Below are 20841 nucleotides of genomic sequence, written 5' to 3'. Positions count from 1 at the left end.
TCACAAAGACAACCGGATTTGAAAGGAACCGGTTTCCCCTGGACTGCTAAATGTTCCGTTCTCCCCACTGAACGCCGTTATTCGAAAAAAGGTGCACAGGCTTCAGCCGACCGCCAGACCGGGGCTGGGCAGGACAAAAGATAGGAAGGCAGCGGAGCGCACCGGGTCCCAACACGCGGCGGGTGGGAGAACAGGAGCGGGAGGCGGACGTCACTTCCCCCAGAGGGCGCCCTCCGCCGGGTTGGCCGGGCCGGACAGCGTGGGAGGAGGGAGGCGGGGACTAGGGCGGGGCGTGGGCTGGAGGGAAGCGCGGGTTCCCGTGACGTCACGAATGGGGCGTGGCGTATGTAGATATCCGAGCGCAGGGGCTGCTGGTCCGTCATCTGGTACTTAAACACGATATGGTCTCCCGTGGCGTGGGAGAGAACTGAGGAGTTTTTGCTTGAAAGTGCGTGGATCCGCTGTGTGGAAGGGCCAAGAAGGCTCGGGGATGGGGGGGGCGGGGGAGGAAAGTGAGCGTGTGTGTACGGTGTAGGGCGTATGAGGTTGCGGTGGGGCGGAAGCCAAGCAACTCATACTTACCTGGCAGGGGAGATACCATGATCACGAAGGTGGTTTTCCCAGGGCGAGGCTTATCCATTGCACTCCGGATGTGCTGACCCCTGCGATTTCCCCAAATGTGGGAAACTCGACTGCATAATTTGTGGTAGTGGGGGACTGCGTTCGCGCTTTCCCCTGGCCTGTGTTTGTGGAAAAACAGAAAAGCGGGTTTTGCTGTAGCTGCCGGGGTGTTAGCTGTGCGTGGCCACGCTGCTAACTTTCTAGAGAATCAACAGTCAAGCCCAGATACGTGAAAAAGCGTCTTGAAAACAACGTGACGGACTTTTCGTCGGCCTGTCTTGTGAGAGGCTGTCACTAGTCATTTTCTCACCAATGTCCCGCTTTCAGAGGTTTCATTTCCCACCTGGTCAGCTGCCTTGCTTATTACACGCCTTAGGCATCGCTGGAGATACTGCTTAGATACTAACCTCCCACTCACCCTTTTCCACCCCAGGCAGGCCTCGTCGCAGTTCTGGATCCAGTTCTCTCTTCACCCCCGCCTTTTCTCTCTAGACCTTTTCCTGTTATCTTCCCAGTCAAAAAGCAGTATCTCTGTTTCAGCCTCGATTGTGCACCTGACAATGCTTCAGTAGTTGGCAAACTAGGAAACCTCCATAACATCCCTTCTCCTTAAATGGCAGTAGAAATCGTACCTAACGTTGTGTTGTTTTGTTTTGTTCTTTTCTTTCGATCAAAAGTAGTTTTTCTTTTCTTCCTGTGTGAAAACATTGAGCTACAGATGAGAAGAAAACCCCAGGCCGAGTTGTCGGCCGTTTTGTGGGCTATTCGACAACCCCTTTCTCAGGATGTGTTGTGCTCACTTCTGATTCACAAAGTCCTCCTGGCAAATAGAAACCACTGGGCCAAACAGAAAAGGCAGGCCCATGGCGGGAAGGGCTGTCCTCCCCCTCGTGGCTGCCTCGGGGACGGCACTCGTAGATCCGCTCAGCCCCAAGAAGCCTCTGAGATCGGAGGAGGTGCTGGGGAGTGGGCCTGGGAGTGGGGTGATGCTTAAGGGTAGGTCCAAAGAAAACTAACCGGAAGGCACACAGGATGCAGATGGAGGATCTAGGTCATTGAAAGCGAAAGTAGAACATCCTACTCTGTCTCCCCAACAGATTTCTTTGCTCAAATATGAAATATCTGCACCAAGACCAAGGTTAATTTTTAGTGGCTTACTGATGAGAAAACCAGTTTTAGGATTTTTTATTTTATTTTTTTTACCAGATTTCCTCACCCTCAAGGTTGTGCACGCTGTTAGGCTCTGGACCCCTGATGGAGGAGTTTCTGACCCAAAGAAGCCGATCAGTAAATAATACCGTGAGGAAGACCGGCTTGGATATTGGTTTCCAGGCCTGTCAGCAGACACACCGAGGTTATTAGGAAGACACTGGGAGTGGGTCTGCAGTTAGGAACGCAGCTTCTGGGGGGTGCGGGGTGGGGCCTCCTTTTCAGTCCTGTTGCCACCACTGGCCTTCTGGTTTGACCTTGGGCCGACTCCCCCGTTTGCTAGGCCAATTTTGCAAGTGTCATAGGAAAGTAATAATCATAAAGTACTTCATAAAGTTGTTGTGTAGATTAAATGGGATAATCAGAAATACACCTGTGGCTTATATTACGTATGTCCTGATAGGAAACAATCAAAGGTGAGCTTGCAACTCTTCAATAAATTGTCTTTGTGAATGTAACATCCATTCAAAGTAAATTCGTATTAAAGAATTTAAAAAATGTAAATGGAATTTGTAAAGCATAAGCCCACAAAAGGGACTTGTTTGTAGCAGCTTTGTTCATAATAGTCCCCGAATTGAAAACATTTCAAATGTCCATCATGAGGTGAATAGATATATAGGATTGTGACATATTCATTCAAAGGAATAGTACTCCTCGCTAAAGTGGTACAAATACCTGATACATGGCAACGGTATGGATGACTCTCAAATGCATCATGCTGAGTGAGGGAAAAAGTACCTACTCTGGGGTTCCATTTATGTGAATTTCGAGAACTGAAAAATCGATCCACAGAGACAGGCCCGAGATCACTGATGACCTGCGTCAGGGAGCGGCGGTAGGGGGACTGACTGCAAAGGGGCACAGAGGACCGTCTGGAGTTCCGGAGATATTCTTTTTCCTTGAACAGGATAGTGGTTCCATGGGTACGTCCGTTTGTCAAAAGCCATCAAACTTGAAATGGATGCGTTGTATAATTTTCTAATTATACCTTAAGACATTTGATTTTTAAAAGTAATGAGAAGAATCATTCCCAAATTTAATGTCTTAATTAAATTATTATTATAAGCCTTAGGGAATCCTTTCAGAAAAGCATCTCTCGTGTAAACAATTTAATTGAAAGTTCAACAATTTCTTTATTTTTCTTCCATTAAATTTATGCACTATCAAGTTGAATGCTTAAAAATAAAAATAGAATCTATAAGAGCTCTATTTCATAAAAGTATGGTGGTGGTTTAGTCACTAAGTCGTGTCCGACTCTTGTGACCCCATGGACTGTAGCCTGCCAGGCTCCTCTGTCTGTGGGATTCTCCAGGCAAGAATACTGGAGAGGGTTGCCATTTCCTTCTCCAGGGGATCTTCCCGATCCAGGAATCAAACCCGGGTGTCCTGCATTGCAGGCAGATTCTTTACCAACTGAGCTACGATGTATTTTTTCCCTCTCTGTTGACATACCGAAATGACTCTGTCAATATGTAACTACCTTAACAGAAGTTATTTTTGAATTTAAGATGTCTCAAATTTTTACATATTTGTATTTTCTGCAGCATTTGAATTTTATAAACTAAGCACATATATGTTTTGCCAAAACTTAGAACAGTAGTTAATTCCGAGAGTTGGGACTACAGGTGGCAGCTTATTTTCTGACATACATATATTTAGACAGAGTGCCTGAAGAACTGTGGGCGGAGGTTCGTAACGCTGTACAGGAGGCAGTGATCAAAACCATCGCCAAGAAAAAGGAATGCAGAAAGGCAAAATGGTTGTCTGAGGAGGCCTTACAAATAGCTGAGAAAAGAAAGGAAGCGAAAGGCAAAGGAGAAAAGGAAAGATATACCCATCTGAATGCAGAGCTCCAAGGAATAGCAAGGAGAGATAAGAAAGCCTTCCTCAGTGAACAATGCAAGGAAATAGAGGGAAAGAAACAATAGAATGGGAAAGACTAGAGATCTCTTCAAGAAAATTAGAGCTACCAAGGGAACATTTTTATGCAAGGACGGACACAATAAAGGACAGAAACAGTCCTGTATTCTGGCAAGAATACACAGAAGAACTATACGAAAGAGATCTTCATGACCCAGATAACCACGATGGTGTGATCACTGACCTAGAGCCAGACATCCTGGAGTGTGAAGTCAAGTGGGCCTTAGGAAGCATCACTACGAACTAAGCTAGTGGAGGTGATGGAATTCCAGCTGAGCTATTTCAAATCCTAAAAGATGATGCTGTGAAAGTGCTACACTCATCCTGCCGGCAAATTTGGAATACTCAGCAGTGGCCAACAAAGGTCTGTCTAGTCAAAGCTATGGGTTTTTCCAGTAGTCGTTTATGGGTGTGAGAGTTGGACCATCAAGAAAGCAGAGCGCCAAAGAATTGAAGCTTTTGAACTGTGGTGTTGGAGAAGACTCTTGAGAGTCCCTTGGACTGCAAGGAGACCCAACCAGTCAATCGTAAAGGAGATCAGCCCCAAATATTCTTTGGAAGGACTGGTGCTGAAGCTGAAGCTCCAATACTTTGGCCACCCGATGCGAAGAACTGACTCGCTGGAAAAGCCCCTGACGCTGGGAAAGATTGAAGGCAGGAGGAGAAGGGGATGGCAGAGGACGAGATGGTTGGATGGCATCACTGGCTGGATGGGCTGGAGTTTGAGCAAGCTCCGGGAGTTGGTGATGGACAGGGAAGCTTGGGGTGCTGCAGCCCATGGGGTCGCAAAGAGTTGGACACGACTGAGCGACTGAACTGAATGCCTGTTACGTGACTCCTCTTGGGTGTTTTTTCAAAAGAAATATATACGGACTTAAATTTCTTGTCAAGCATTTTTACGGTTTGTGTTCCTCTTTGACTGGTAGGATATCCTGTGGAGCCAGGAAGGCTTCAGTTCAAATTCCTGCTTTCAAATCCCACTCACTGACTGACTTGACAAGTTACTTAACCTTTCTATGTCTCAGGTTCCTCATATGTGAAATGAGGATGATGACATGATGCAAGCTTTTTGAAACGATTAAGTGAGTAAACCCATTTAAAACTTGTAGACCATGCCTGGGCACTTGGCACTTTGCATGTCTTCACTGGGTGTAAGCTCCTGCATTTTGGGAGCAACACTGCATAAAGATTGGGTGTGATTTTATTTGTTACTGACACTTTTCAGTGACTGTGAACCTTCCTAGAGAGACGAAAGCAGTGACCTCCTGGGCTGAGAGGATCTGCCAGTTTGTTTACTACCTCATGTGATCAGCCCATCAAAGGGGGAATAATGGTCCAACTGCTTGCTTCGAGAATGCCCCCCCCCCCCGTTTTTTCTTTACGTTTTTACAGTGGAAAACATTCCTACACGTGGCACTAGACCCAGAATTTTAAAAGCTTGGCACATATAATTACATAAAAATTTAAGTTGGACACACAAGCAGTGAGTTTTACTCATATGATAGATATGTATACATTATATGCAGTAATATATGTACATATATATTATATACAGTTATATATAGAGAGAGAGTCAGTTACATATGCCCCAAAACTTGTTATGGGAGAAAGTGGACCCTGATCCCATCCCACATTTCTTTTTTTCCAAGAATAAACACTTTCAGGTCAGGTAACCAACTGTTTGGCTATTTATCTCCTTATCTCTAAATAAATATTGACGCTCCGATTTTCCAGTTTCCCACCTCAGGCCCTGCAGGCCGGCCTGAAAAGGGGAAAAGTGGAGTGCGTGCGGTTCCCTGCCCGCCAGTCATCCCCAAGGCAGCCGCCAGGACTTCCACTCACCTGCAGACTCGCACAGCCCACCTCACCGCTCCGCACGGAACCCGGGAAGGAAACTTGGCCAGGACAAATGCCAGGCCAGTAGCTTTGCGATTGAGGGTGAACCGGGTTCCCGGACACGTCAGTAAAGGGTGGGAACTGCTCCAGAGTGAGGCGCTCGCTCTGGTCGCCCCAACTCAGCGACCGTCCCCGCCGCGGTACCCGCCCGCTCCTCTCCCTTCCGGTCCCTTTCTCCCTTCTGGCTCATCCTCTCTTCTCTCCTGCCCTTGCCCTTCCTTCCTCGGATCTTTTCGCCGGCTTCACACCCTTCTTTTCCCGTCCTCCAAAGACAGCTGCGTCATTGAGTCCTTTGTAACCGCTGAAAGTTCCAAAATATAAGCGTCAGCGAGATGCTCCTTAGCACCGCGAAGAGAGCACTTTAACTGGCTTTTCAAGTCCATCACGGGCCTCATCCATATTTTTCTCCCGAGCAGTAGAGGACACAAGTGGGGTGTCTTCTCGGTGGAGCAGAGTCCCGGCAGGACGAAGGGAGCCCGGCTGGGGGTGCGGACTCCGAGCGGCTCGTCTCCTCTTCGGCCCCCGAGCAGCCTGGCCGGGCGGCCGTGGGTCAGGGACCTGGGGTCTCCTCGGACGCCGGAATCAGCGACCCGCGCTCCTCTTTCGGGCTGAGCTTGGGACCAGAGGACGCGATTTCCAGGAGTCAAGGTTCAAATCTTGGCCGAACAGCGGCTTTGCGTGCCCAGCGGAGACTTAGGAGCGAGAAACTCTGAATAAAATCGTAATAAACTGGGACAAGATCAATTAACATTCGGAATGATAGAGAATCCGAATAAAACAGAGTTCATCCCAGTCAGGTCTGGAACCTTCCACTCGAAAGCTGCCATCCTGGCTGATCAGCGACATCGCAGCCCCTCCCCGCCGCCGTTTACGCACCGGGACAACCGCGCAGTTACAAGGCGTGCGGTGTGAAGCCCCCTCGCGGGTCAGGACTCGGTGGGCGCAGCCTCTGCCTTTTACCCCCGAGACCCAGGGGACCCGACGAGGGGGCGGCACTGGCTGGGTCGCTGCGCCCCTGGCCGGGGGCGGGCAGGAGAGGCGCCGGCCCTTCGACAATGCCCCCGCTCCCGGTCGGTCCCACACCTGTCCGCAGGGTCCGTGTGAGCCACGCCGCTGGGGGTCGCGGGAGCCGGAAAGCAGGTCCTATGAGGGGAGTAAAACGTGTCCTTCTGGTAATTAAACAGAAAGGTCCCACCGAGATTTGAACTCGGATCGCTGGATTCAGAGTCCAGAGTGCTCACCATTACACCATGGAACCCCTCTGAAGGCCAACCTCTTTCCATCGCCAGAGAAGGGTACCTGCTTCTTTAGGCGCCATACTCCCCACCCATAATCTCAGGGAAGCTCTTCCAAGGACCCGACAAGATCTGAATACGGATGACCCGCTTTGGTGTTCATGCCTCTTTGATTTCTCTCTGCTCCTCTCCTTTGACTGACATCTCTCAGTTCACTGGCACCTCAGAAAATGAAGGAAACGTTCCACTCTGGGTTTCCGGTCAGGGAAGGGCCCCTTAAGTCACCCTCATCAACCGCATATTCTGCCTCGGTTTGCCAGAGTGTCCCATGCTGAGGTAAAATTTCTGCAAATGAGAGTGTTATTTTCCTTTCCTTTGCCTTCACCCTTTCCCCAGAGCCCAGAGAGGGCAGGTGAACGTCAAGGCAGGAGGTGGGATCTCCCGGGTCCCTTGGCTCTCTTGTAGCACCAATTACACTCCAAAGCCACCACCACCGCCTCTTACGTGTAATATATAAAGTGTGTGGAGTGGAAATGGAGGCAGGAGAACTGTCCTTTTCTTCTCCATACAGTTCTGATTTGGGGGGGTAAGTTTTTCTCCCAAAATTTGTCAGGTTTACAGTATAAGGAAAGAGGAACATTTACACAAAACCCTCAGACAAACCAGGCCGAAAGCACCTGGGGTGGCTCAAAATCAACCACGTGTCGTGGAGCCCACGAGGCAGGGCTCTGACACTTAGGCAGTCACAGAGTCTTGTCAGAGCTTGGTCACGTCAGTTTCATTCCAATGTCTTAACATATCCAGAAATTGCACGATTTTTAAAAGAAAAGTGTACACATATTTAGAAGGTATGTATCCAAGTTGTCTTACAGTGTAGACAGTATTTATGTACACAAAATACCACCACACTAAATATTTACATGTATAATAAGTATACATCCACATGATGTCTCAAAGTAATAATCTTTACTTCTTCACTCTATCCCAGAGCCATTTCTTCCCTCATCCAATACACAGAACAGGAGGAAACAGCATCTGAAGAAGAGAGCTGCAGCCCAAAGAAAGGAGTCGGAAAGGTGGCCAAGTGTTGCCTGGAGACACGTATTTGGTTCCCAGAGACTGGAACAGAGGTTGACACAGGACGAAGGAGACAAAGGGGAGGCTCCTCTTAGGAGGAGGAAGTTCACAGCTCCGGGATGAAAAGATGAAACTTCCTTTGGGAAAATCAAGAAGCTGAAGGGTAACTAACAACACAAAGTGCTCCTCCAGGAGCCCTTGAAGGTCGGTCAAAGTTTATGAGTGCAAGGGCCAGTAATGGTCTCTGGCTGATATAGAAGACATGCACAGAAAGTATGTTCACAGATCACAGAATGGCCAGGCTCTCACAAGGGGCAGGGAGAAAAATCAAATGAGGTGAGAACTGCAATGGGTGGAGAGACAGTCTTTGAGGGACGAAAGCCTGGGTGTTGGATCTGAGAGCTAAGGAGCTGGTGGGGATGTGGTGGGGGCTGCCTGTGCTGGGGGCCGCCTGTGCTGGGGGCCAGTGAACAGAACTACCCTGGGGACGTAACTCCTCCTCCTACCGCTCCTCCACTGCCGCTTCCCTCTCGCTGGTCCTCCCGCTCTATCCTGGTCCTCCCTTTGTACGGCTCCACCTCGCTCTCATCTCCCCTTCTTCCTCGCTCTCTTTCTCCTCATCCCCTCTTTGCAGCCCCTTCCCCTCCCATTCCGCCCTGTCTTTCTGGACCTCCTTCTTCTGTCGCTACCGCTCCTCCACCACCTCCGGTTTCCGCAGTTAGGAGGAGGATGCGGGAGTATTTCCCACCGTCCCAGGAAGCACGAATACCTTGCTCTCTGGGCAGGACACTCTGAGGGTCTCTGGGAGACTGAGTGAGGAGGCCCTCAAGTTGTTCTCGGCGAGGGGACACAAGAGCGACGGCCACCAGATCCCTGCCCTCCTGGAGCTCCCTTGAAACCAAAGAAGGCAGTGGGAGGACCCCACCGGTCCCAGAGGCCTCTCCAAAAGGTGCGCAAAGGCTCATTTTCCCCACCGCTCTGTACTCTTCCCATTTCCTCCAACCTGCACATGGGCCCCCGTCTAGCAAGCAGAGAACTGGCGATGAAGGGGGTGGTCTAGCCACAGCGGAGCAAACCGCAAGAGCAATCAGTTTACAGAAGTTTCTAGAGGCAGAAGGCGACTTTCAGGTGAAATAAATAAGGATCGTGGTTGTCAAAAGATTCAGAGGATTATGATAATAGTACCTATGATTTTGCTGCCTATAGCATTATTGATCCAGTAGTTTCTAAACCGAGGCACATCTGACAACAGCAGCATGAAGAAGAATGCTCTTATTGCTCCCATTTTGCACAAGAGAGTAGGGAGATACCCAACGTTTTCTTTATTTCTTCAAGGCCGCACAGGGCAGAACCATTTTTACAAGCCAGAGCTTGTGCTCCTGAGCACAGATGCGTTAGGTCTTTCTTCTCAGATGTGGCTGTGTCAACATTTCTCAGTTGGAGGGATGGGAAGAAGAGCAAGAAGAAGAGAGAAGGCAAGAGAAGGAGCAGGGACCGGTGGAAGCACAAATTCTTTGATCCCCCCCTCCCTGGCCTTCCCCTCTCAGCTTTCCCCTCCCCTCCTCGCCTTGCCTCCTGCTTTCCCGCGGGCACCAGCTCTTTCCCTCCTTCCCCACCCTGTTACCGGACTGGGACAATGCTCCTCTCTCGGGATCCCTGCCCAAGATCCTGGCAGGTCTCAATGCCTTCCTCCCAAACCTACCTTCCCCGCTTGGCTTTCACTTCCCGCCCTTTCGCGCTCCCACGTGGACCCCACAGAGCGCAGCCTACCCAGCTGGGCACAGCCGGAGCACCCGAGACCTTTCCGTTACCCGCCTCACGGGATGCTGCGAAATCTAAGAACCAGCATAAAGGCATTTAAAAAGAGCTTTTCGCTCTTCGAAAACTTTTCCGTATTTCCATTCTCAGGGGTCTTAATGGGACGAAGGGCTAAAGACGACAATGTATATTCATCCAAGTCCTAGAGCGTCCCGGTGAGTGCCAGACCCTGTCCTGGGCGTGCGGACTCGGGGCGACCATCCCCGCGACCTCTGTCCTGGTGGAAATCGCCTGGTGGACCCAGGAAACCTAAGCACAACCTCGGCCCCGGAGGCCTTTGCCAGGGTGGGCAAACTCTCACTCACTGAGTGTAGGCGAGGATACGGGAAGAGCCATCATGGGAGCCCCCCGGGTGTTCAGCGCTCCTTGGATCTCGTTCGGTTCAGGCCCGCAGGGTCCGAACCCTGGATCCCGGTATCTCTGAGGGCGCTGGTATCTGTGGCGGGTAGGGGGCAAGGACGTGGCGCCGTATCCCTGAGGGCAGGGGACTTACCCTGGGAATGAGTACGTGTCTACTCCATACAGAGTCCAGAATAGGCCTGTACTGCTGTCTCTGTGGCGCAATCGGTTAGCGCGTTCGGCTGTTAACCGAAAGGTTGGTGGTTCGAGCCCACCCAGGGACGGTGGGGTGGGATTTTAGAGACCACCAAAGAGACTCCCTTTTGCCAAGAGGACACCGGAGAAGTGCTGCGGCGAGCCGGCTTGCGGAGAAAGAGCACAGGAGTCAGGTGCAAAGGAGCAGCGGGGAGGGCGGGCCCCGGGTGGATTGGAAGCGTCGGTCATTCCTGAGAGCCCAGAGCGCTGACCGCCGGCCCCGTGAAAAGGCCCACCGAGGCGCGGGTCCGCAGGGGCGGAGGGACGGCGGCCACACGGCTGGGCTGCGGGGTCTCCTGGGCCTCGGGCGCACCCCCCGCCCCCTGCGGCTTCCAGGAGCTGGGGAGTCGGCGGGGGGCGACCCCTGCGATGGGGTGCGGAGCTGAGGGTCTGACGACTGTGCGCTGGGTGCGGGAACCCGAAGGCAGCCTGTGGGGGCCCGAGGGTCCTCACTTGAGGGGAGATGAGGAACCCTAAAGCAGAGCCCTCGGGAGCCGCCGTCTCCGTGCCTGAGAGAGCTCGGGGCTTCAGGGTTCCTGTTTGAGTGTTAGAAACTGGTGGTCTAGATACTGATGGCGGGACCTCGGGTTTTCATGGATACAGTGTTAGGCGGTACCCATTGTCCTGTTTCCGTAGTGTAGTGGTTATCACGTTCGCCTCACACGCGAAAGGTCCCCGGTTCGAAACCGGGCGGAAACAGATCGCTTATTTTCTTCCCACCCTACGCTCCTCCACCGAGATTTGTTTTCTGATTGGCAAAACCAAAAGGTTCCAAAGGCTTGGGGTGAAGCAGAGGACGCAGCTGTAGGAGGAGTTGGTGACCACCTGGGAGTCTACTCAGCACTAGGAAGCAGCCCTCCGTTCTCTGCTCCGAGTCCCTGTGAATCCAGGCCCAGTTCATGCCGGGGGCGGGGCGGGGACGGGGGGAGAGGGGGGAGGGGGAGAGGGAGGGGAGGAGGGGAGGGCAAGGACAAGACTGACTTCGAGTCACCCTTAGGTCCGGATACCCCCTCGGCTCCCTGTCGGGCCCCTGGGTCTCTTCCACGTGTTCACAGATTGTCTCTGAAAACCATGGAGTTGATCCCCGAGACGCTCACTCGCTTTCCCCCACCTCGGAACACCAGAGGAGCAGTTTTATCTCCCCGGTAGAAGAAAAGAGACCGCACCAAGGTCTCACCGTGGGCTCCAGCCAAAGACACGGAAGTGAAGAATTTAAGGCTCCACGAACTGAGCCGGTCGCGGAGGGAAAGGAACCGGTACCCGTGCGGTCGTCAGGAGAGGCCCCGGAGCCAGGTCAGAGATATGGAGGTAGACGGATCCGCTCATCACTCGCTGAAAGCCAAGTCGGCGCCTGACTCGAGGGAAAACCCGAGGTTCACAAAGAGAGCATGACCTGGGCTCGGCAGCACACAGCGCTAGAGCTGGACCAGGAGGGAGCCAACCGGATACTTTGTGACCTGGTCTCAGAACGAGAAGCGTCGCCCAGGAACGGGGATTTGAAGGGCTGGGAGCCTTGCACAGCTGCATACAGCCATGGGGGCGCTGGGACATTCCCTTTCCTGTTCTCTGCATCTCTGGGTTCATCTTTCCACCCTCAATTTTCACCTGGACGGCCAAGTCCGTTTTTCTGTGTGGTTCCCTGGTGGTCTAGTGGCTAGGATTCGGCGCTTTCACCGCCGCGGCCCGGGTTCGATTCCCGGTCAGGGAAAGCTCTTTTCTTCTCCACTCCTCGGAGCCTTCCTGTCCAGATCAGAATTGTCTTTTGCTTCAAGGTCCAATGCAGAAGAGCGTCTGCACTGAGTCCCGGCCTCAGGGTCCTTGACATCAGGCAAGCTGGAGGAGACTCCCCGGATGCAGTGAACAGCCTGGGCTGCCCAGCTCTCCTCTCCACTCTTTTCTCTTTGCTTGTTAGAAACCCAGAGTCTTCCTTACAGAGTTTTCATGCAAAGAGAATCAGGGACTCGAGTTCCAAAGGTTCATTCAAAACCAAACCCCAAACCCTCCAAAACATACATCCAAGTTACAAGAATAGTAACATCGTGTATTCTGTACTCAGCTGCACAGTTCACATTTTCCCACGTTTGCTTTGTCACTCTCTCCATGGAAACCTGAAATCCGTTCTCTTTAGGATGCAGAGAAGCTTCCGGGGGAGTTTGGTTCGGATCTCCAGGAAGTGCAGCCCAGGCACGCTCTGCGCTTGTAGGATTACCCCACCACCCCACCCCACCCACCCCCACCCACCCCCGGGACCGTCTGCTATCTGGACTCCTCGGGGTCGTCTTGGTGGACAGTGGGGTCTTGGGTCAGCCTGAGCGCTAGAACCACCTACCTTGGGAAGACCCATGGGGGAAGTGCAGCTGCCCCTTTGGCTCTTGCCTGGCTCTCTGTGCCCAGAACACAAAGGGGAAGGCTTCTTTCCTCTGGTGGGAGGATGAGTGGACCAGGTGGGAGATGCATCAAAGGGAGGGGGAGTATTCTCAAGAGCGTTCCGGAATTGTCTGCTTGGGTGGCTGTCCTAGGATAATGGTGTTTGGCGTAGTCTTCTCCTGGCCTTGACCCAGTCTCAGGTCCGGTGTTATTCACCGTTCTCATCTTTCCGTTTTCCCGCGGCTTTGGAACCGGCACCGTTTCTCTGCGGAGCAGGAGGCACGTCTTGGGACTTCTTGGCACGTCTTGGCACAAAGAGTCGAGGGACCCCGTGTGGTGCTGTCTCTGTGGCGCAATCGGTTAGCGCGTTCGGCTGTTAACCGAAAGGTTGGTGGTTCGAGCCCACCCAGGGACGGGCGGCCGAGGTTTTAGAACCCATTCAAGGTTTTCCGTGCTGACGACCATTCAAGCGGTTCCACGCCGATTCTTACCTGGACACAAACATATGCTCCCCTGCATTCGGGGTCCTAGTCACCTCCGGACTGCTGCCAGTCTGGGCCACCTCGCCTTTGCAGCCCTATACTCTGCAAGTGCAAGTGCGTTCCTGTTCACTCATACTTGCCGAAGGCATGAGTATCTCCCTCTCCTGAGAGAGATCAAGGGATCCAGTTTCTGGTGGGGTCAAGTCTTTATTCTGCCAAGTACATAGACTTAGACAAGTAAGTTATACCTTATGTGCCCCAGGTTTTTCACCTGTAAAAGGAGGCCAGCACTTAGCAATTGTTCTGTCAACAATGTTATCAGTGAACCCACCGTCATCATCAGCCTCTGCATTATTTTTTAGAAAGGCATTTCCTACATGGTTCATGCATTATTTGGTTTACGTGGTTTTATGATGACAGATACGCCGCAACCATCGTTATTGTACTCACACTTCTGACCATTTGTGCAGGTGTTTATTTCCACAGTGTAGAAACCTGGAAGTGCAGTTGCTACCTTTAGTGTTTATATGCTTCTCAAGTTGGTAAATCCTGCAAATTTGCCTTCCACAGAAGTGGGACTGAGTCGTATTTCAAATTATTTTCCAGTCGTTCGGTGTCCCTTTCTTCAATTACTTTGGCAACACAACAATCTTTCTATACATCTCTCTACGAGTCTCTTAACTAACAAAGGGAGCAGTGGCCTCCTGACCCAACTAAGGGGAAAAGACAATAGAGGGACGCTGTGGCATTACACAGAGGTACTCTACTGCTTATGGTGGCGAGTTAGTCACTGACCACTTTTAAAGTCCTCCAGTAACCGTCCATTGTTTTGTCCGGTGACCTGGTCAACCGGGTCCAGAGAAGACGGCCAGGATGACCCCTTTCTGCCGAGCAACTTATCCAAAGAGAAAACTCTCACTGATCCCAGAGCCTTTTTCCTCCTCCCCTTCCTTCTTTTATTTACAAACTTTGGTTACACTTTTAACTTGAGGAAAAAAAATGTGATGCCTGTCCCTCCTCCTATAAAGTGGGGTGTTACCACCCCATTTACTCTATTCCTTGACAGTTTTTTGGTTTGGTTATTTTTTGGAAGAGTCGGACACGACCGAGCCTCTGAACTGAACTGAACTGAACTGAACTGAACTGAACTGATAAAAGTTAGCCCATCACATGGGCTAACTCACATGTCGTGAGAGCCCACGGAATCCTGCCCCTCACAGGCTCCTGCTTCAGACCTGGACCCTTAGAGCTATTGGCTCCAGTTTGCACTGTTCTTCTACTAAATCTTATGTGCAGAGACTGTGCGTTTTGACGTTTTTGTACCGTGTGGTTTGGGGACATATAATGTTCTCTCTCTGATTTGTTCATCACTGATAAGATGGCGCTCGCTAGTGGTAAAGAACCTGCCTGCCATTGCGGAAGATGTAAGTTACACGGTGTGCGATCCCTGGGTCAGGAAGATCCCCTGGAGTAGGGCACGGCAACCCACTCCAGTATTCTTGCCTGGAGAATCCCATCCGACAGAGGAGCCTGGCAGGGTACCGTCCATAGGGTTGCACAGGGTCTGGACACGACTGAAGGAATTCAGCGCGCATACGCGCAATTTCTCCTATCAGTGTGGGAATCTGGTCTCATTTTAGGAAGTAAACTCCTGGGGATAATCCACACTGAGTGGTGGTTGACAAGGGTCCGTTCCCTGTGAGGTAGAAGATGACAGTTACGCTGGACCTTGAGGCTTTTTTTCATTGCTGCTTGTCTTGATGATTCTGGTATTTCCTGGGGTGTGACACGGCCCCAGTGAGAAGTTGTCCACTTCTCCTCTTTCCACTGTTTGGTCAAATCCACGTGGGCCCAGTCTATCCTAGTCAAGCACTGAGCAAGTGTCGTCTCTACAGTAAGGATGATCTTACTATGCAATCGTTCCCTCATGAGAAACTCAAGATTAATAAAAGAGATTAACACAGGAAGGATACTGAATTTTTAGCATGGAACAGACAGTTTCTTTCACTGGTATATGAAAGCTTCTAAATAGCTGAAAACATTCAACAAGTGAGGTAAGGATGGTTGAAATCAGACTACAGAATGCAGAGGAAAAGACATTTATATCTTTGCAAAGAAGCAATGAAGTCAGCAACGTGAGCACTTAGCCTGCAAATCAAGATTGAATACTTCCAGAACTATAAGCAAGCTCAGCCCTCAAGAAAAAGGAACGACAGGCAACGACTCCAAGCACAGTTTTATACACTGGGAACACATAAGTGTGTTACAGAATTCCTATTTTCCTCAGTGAGATTCCTCCAATACCGCTTAATTGTATTCCATTTTGTTTCCCACACTGGTAAGTGTTGTTGATAAACATCATTGACTCTGCTTTCACCATAAATAAGGCTCGCTAATTTTTTTAAAAATTTATTTATTTTATTTATTTTCGGCTGCCCTGTATTAGTTGCTTTGTGTGGGTTCTCTCTAGTTGGAGTGTGCAGGCTTCTCGTTGCGGTGGCTTCTCCTGTTTCAGAGCACAGAGTCTAGGTGCATGGGCTTCAGTAGTGGCAGCACACAGGCTTGGGAGCGGTGGCTCGAGGGTTTTACTTGCTCTGCGGCATGTGGAGTCTTCCCAGACCAGGGGTCGGACCTGTTTCCCCTCCACTGGCAGCAGGCAGATTCCTATCCACTGTACCCCCAGGGCAGTCAAGCAAGGCCCACTGCTTTGAAGCATTTTTTCCCCCTGTTTAAATACATTTTCTCAGAAACAAGTCAATACACTTTCTCTCACTCTGGGGAGAACAGACAAGTTAGGCCTCTCAAAATTTAAAGGTGTCACTCCTCTTAAGGAAAGTGATAATCGGTTCCATAAATGTAAAATTAAAAAATGAAGAATTTCTGGGGAAAATACTCTACTGTTTATGCTTCCATGTGGTATTTATATAAGGAAAATTTTGTTGCTAAATTTGTGACAAGGGAAAAAAAAAAAAAACATTTAACTGTAGATTGAGTAAATGGTCTTGATTACTTGGAACAGCAACCATGAAGGAATGAAACTGATAACAGATTATTCTTAATATTTTTAAACAACTTAAATAATTTACATAATGGCCTTCAAAACGTTTACTCTTTTTTTTTTTTTTTAAATGGAAGCGACTCAGAAAAATTACATTGTTTTTCTCATTTTGGTCTAACACCAACTCTATATGTATTTTCAGGTTATCTTATAAAGGTGTAGAAAATAATGGTGGTATAATGTTTTAGTATTTAAGTCTTGGGTTTATTTAGGTTGAAAATTGTACATCTGAATTACATTGGACTTCCTAAGTTTCCCATGCTGGTTGTACTGCTCAGATAAGCCAACATAGCCAATGGGTATTTAAACTTCTAAAAGTTTAAATTTATCTCTTGAAGTATACTGAATATACTAATATCTTTAAAGGGTATTTCTAGACACCAGAGGACTCAATCATTCCCCCTACAGTGTTTGGCGTATATTTTTAGGTGTCCCGTAATATATGATTCCATATATACACCAATATATGGTTCCAACAGTCTCATGTTCCAGCACGTGTCTGCTTAAATGACAGATTCATGATCTATAGTTAACCTTAATCCTTTGACTATATTAAATTGAGTTAACGAATGAATCATCTTTCGTTGGCTGCAAGTTTGTTCTCTCTTTGTCCTTCCCGTTTGCCCTAATTTCCTGGTAGATTGGCTGACAGCAGAAATACCGCTTCAGTTGGGGAATGCTGTTGTCGTTTACAGATATTTCTATAGCTTGTTCGTATATGGCTGATGCCGGGCATGTTACTATGTGCTCCCCCGACGAAAGTTCGGTGCAGTGGTTTGTTGTTTTTAGTGCTCTGACACGTCAGAATCATAACCTTAATGTTTTGCGCGGCACAGCTTCTCAAACTTTTTCGAAGCGTCACCTTATTTCTTATTAGGCATCCATTTTTTTGCATGGCACTTGCTTTCTATCATAGCAACTACCAAAATCCAGCTTTGCAGAGATATGATATCATAGTAAAGAGTGTAAGATAGTCTAATGTTGGCAGACTTTACTATGTAGATTACACCTCAATAAACTCAAGAAAGAAAAGTAAAAAAGGCAAACAACACCAAAATTTCACAGGACGGAGAGCACTGTAAATTCTTTTTCGTTTCTAAAAGGAGTGTTAGTAAGGTCAACAAAGTTGGAGAGGAATCTGGCAGCATCAGCTAAGGGTCGTACATACACTATCACGTGCCGTGGCCCAGAAATCGTACTTTTGTCTCTGCTATATATGTGACCTCTGCTGTCCAATGCGACAGGTACAAGTCACAGGTAACTACTGAACACTTGTACTGTTTCTAGTGTCACACGTGGTGATGATGAGTTTTTTTTTTTTTCCTTTTTAACGCAGTCAGTCTCACAAACTTTTTAAATAGGTTGTAATTGAAAACTTTAAATTCCAGGTGACCGGTGTAATGCTAATAAAGGGAAACCTCACTAAAACTGAGTCAGGAGACCAGAAGTGGGAGCTCTCGTGGATTACCACTCAAGTTCAAATACAGGAAGAATGGTCAATCATAGACCTAAACAGAAGAATCATCAATAGGAAAGAACAATCAGCTATAGGCCCGGACAGAAAAAGATGTACCTTGTATCTCCTGCAAGATATCAGCAACTCGGCCAATGAGAAACCGTCACCACCCTGATCTTTCCCTTTTCGCCAGTGTCCTTTGGTTCAAAACAAGTCCTCTCGGCTTCTTTCTCTTTCTCTCTCGAAGAACGTTCCTTCTCCTATGTGTGCAATTTGCCTGTGCTTTCGCCGTAGTTCGCTTGTCCTGCTTTGTGATTCCCCTGCTACTTCTGAATCAACCCACTTTGTTGGGGAGAAAACCCTAAAAGCTTTATTCTAAAGGCCAACCCTGGCATTATTTTATTGGAATGGGCCGCCCTAGAGAAATGTGTATGTCCTCGAAAAGTCATACAAGAATGTTCGTATCGTGCCATTTCAGAACATCCTCAACTGGATAAGTATACTGAGATATATTCTTCCAAGGAACACACACAGAGACAAAGAACTACCCGAAAACTACGGTTAAATCTCATAGACGTTACGCTGAGTGAAAGAAGCCAGGCCCAATACCCCTCCTTCCCAAAAAAACAAACCCAGTTCTTCGGAGGGGTGTGTGTGTATGTGATTACTCTGAGCTCTTTCACGCACCTCATGAGGAAGCCTTTCGTGGTCTGGTGATTCATCATACCTTAGATCTTTGGTGATGCTTCACTAGTTATTCCGGTTGGTGTACACCGGTAATCGTTTTGGAAGCGTATGCTCTTTGTACTTTACACATGTTATTCCTCATTTTGTCAAACATTTAAAACCACTTGGTTATGGCTAATGTGATGGTGATACTTATTCTTTTCTTTTGGCCTGGGCTGGGAGGCAAAGTAAAGGCGAAATATCTATGGGGCTATTTTTGCTGTCCTCAGACTTTTGGCTTTCCTTCACTATCAGGTAGCTGATTACATATTTATATGCTGCTCACAATCATTATCTTAAGTTGACCTTCAGCTGTTAATACTGTGTGAAAGAGAAAATGTGTTATTTTAAGAATAATTAATCATAATAATTATAGTTAAGAATCTGCCGACCGATGCGGGGACACAGGTTTCATCTCTTGTAAGGGAAGGTTTCATCTCTTGTAAGGGAATGTTCCATGTGTTGGGTGCCACACCTACGGAGCCCGCTAGCCTAGAGCCTGTGCCCTGTAGCAAGAGACGTTACCGCAAAGAGGAGCCGGAGCATTGCAACTACAGAGGAGCCCCTGATTGCCACGACTAGAGAGATGCCTATGCGCAGCAGCGAGACCCAGCAGTCAAACATAAAATGAATAAATAATTACGGAAGAAAAAAATAATTAGAAGCCAAGGAAAAGGGTGGTATGTGAAATTGAGAAATCCTGATGAAGAAAGTAGTTCCATTAGGCTTAGCTATCTCAGAGGTGTCAAAGGGAGGACTCTGGCAGGTATGACACATGGAAATTGGCCACATTCATTTCACTACTAAACATTCAAGAAGTTTTGGAGCATCCACACATAGCCAAAAATATTTACCTGATTAGTCATCTTCATCAGATCAACCAGTCCAGACTGGCTGTTTGATGGCTTTCAGCTTATCTATTTATCAAGGGTTCTTAGGAGACCCGGGTTCGATTCCTGGGTGGGCAAGATCCCCTGGAGAAGGAAATGGCAACCCTCTCCAGTATTCTTGCCTGGAGAATTCCATGGACAGAGGAGCCTGGCAGGCTACAGTCCACGGGGTCACAAGAGTCAGACACGAGTTAGCGACTAAACCACCCCCTTAGCCTTCCTTAATCGATAGAAATGGATAAGAGGACAGACTAGAAACTCAGGTAAGGCTTTACTGGGATCCCTGCTGCAGCAAAACAAGTAACAGGTTCCCTTGTTTGCCCTGGGGGTGGGGGGGTGGAGGGGTGGAGGGGTGGTGTGCTGGTTCCTTCCACAGGGTGAGGATAGGGGTGGGTGGAGGGGTCAGGTTATAGGACTGGCTCAGGCGGTTTGCCTGCGTGTTTCCTGGTGTCGTGTGCAGGGGGAATGTACAGTACCCTGCTTTTGCTCCGGGGACCCTGTTTCTGGCACCAGCTCTTCAGAGATGACAGTTGGGATTTTGGTCTTTTTGTATCTTGTTGTCCACAATTTCCACCACGGCATACATGCAGTTATTTTTTGTCCCCTATTGTTTCTTTGTATTTTGTTGCTGGAGAAGACATTTGGATCTCAAGAACACAGCAGTGAGTGGTGGCCTGAAGCAAGATCTTTGTTGCCTGTCCAACAGTTGGACCAGGGTAGCCCGTGTGAAAACCAGGAATCCTAGCCACCGGTCCATCAAGAGCTAGGGCTAGAAGCAAACTTGGCCTGACTAGCGCCTTCACTGAAAACTGAATTTCTTAAAGCGACAAAAGCTGAAAAGACAGGTACAAAGTTTATTATTAGAGCCACAGCACAAGTTGGGAGAGCACACAGATACACAGTTTATTTAAGACAGAAGCAAGGCAGAGATATACACTCAGAGAGGAAGGGTGTGTGTGTCCTCCTTAACGAGAAGGAGTGCATCAGAGAGGTGATTCAAATCACTTATATAGGACCTTTCTTCCGGGTCTTTGCTTACCTTTGGATGAGTATCTCATTTCTTTTTCCACACCTGACCTGTCCTTGGGCTCTTCCTGACGTGCATGTGCATCTTTTTGCCAAGAAGGATTGTAGCGCAGAGGCCTGCTGCTGCTGCTGCTGCTGCTGCTGCTGCTGCTGCTGCTGCTAAGTCGCTTCAGTCGTGTCCGACTCTGTGCGATCCCACCGGGCTCCCCCATCCCTGGGATTCTCTAGGCAAGAATACTGGAGTGGGTTGCCATTTCCTTCTCCAGTGCATGAAAGTGAAAAGTCAAAGTGAAGTCGCTCAGTCGTGTCCAACAGCGCAGAGGCCTAGGGGGAGGTTAACACCACCTATTAAGGGGTGGCTCCGTCTACCTCCTTTCTGACCCAGGAAAAAGCTTTGTACGCATGGGTAGTCTGCAAAGATCTCTTTGACCTCAAAAATACGAAATATGTGGTCTCTTTATTTCTA

At 49.0% G+C, this 20841-nt stretch overlaps 6 non-coding genes across 6 annotated transcripts; 5 read left to right on the top strand and 1 right to left on the bottom strand.

Annotated features, from left to right (window-relative positions):
* The first annotated feature begins 574 nt into the window (after positions 1-574).
* LOC138431706 (U1 spliceosomal RNA) lies at positions 575-738 on the top strand. The gene has a single exon (XR_011253852.1). It is a non-coding gene; the product is annotated as a U1 spliceosomal RNA (small nuclear RNA).
* A 6094-nt stretch (positions 739-6832) lies between these two features.
* On the bottom strand, positions 6833-6904 carry TRNAQ-CUG (transfer RNA glutamine (anticodon CUG)). The gene has a single exon. It is a non-coding gene; the product is annotated as a tRNA-Gln (tRNA).
* A 3421-nt stretch (positions 6905-10325) lies between these two features.
* Positions 10326-10399, top strand: TRNAN-GUU (transfer RNA asparagine (anticodon GUU)). Its single transcript has one exon. It is a non-coding gene; the product is annotated as a tRNA-Asn (tRNA).
* Positions 10400-10996: 597 nt separating this feature from the next.
* Positions 10997-11069, top strand: TRNAV-CAC (transfer RNA valine (anticodon CAC)). The gene has a single exon. It is a non-coding gene; the product is annotated as a tRNA-Val (tRNA).
* A 937-nt stretch (positions 11070-12006) lies between these two features.
* TRNAE-UUC (transfer RNA glutamic acid (anticodon UUC)) lies at positions 12007-12078 on the top strand. The gene has a single exon. It is a non-coding gene; the product is annotated as a tRNA-Glu (tRNA).
* A 1000-nt stretch (positions 12079-13078) lies between these two features.
* TRNAN-GUU (transfer RNA asparagine (anticodon GUU)) lies at positions 13079-13152 on the top strand. The gene has a single exon. It is a non-coding gene; the product is annotated as a tRNA-Asn (tRNA).
* Positions 13153-20841: the final 7689 nt, after the last annotated feature.

The sequence above is a fragment of the Ovis canadensis genome, chromosome 1, assembly GCF_042477335.2.
Source record: "Ovis canadensis isolate MfBH-ARS-UI-01 breed Bighorn chromosome 1, ARS-UI_OviCan_v2, whole genome shotgun sequence".
In the NCBI taxonomy this organism is placed as follows: domain Eukaryota; kingdom Metazoa; phylum Chordata; class Mammalia; order Artiodactyla; family Bovidae; genus Ovis; species Ovis canadensis.
Note: the sequence above shows the minus strand (reverse complement) of the source record. Positions and strands in the feature narration are given on the sequence as shown.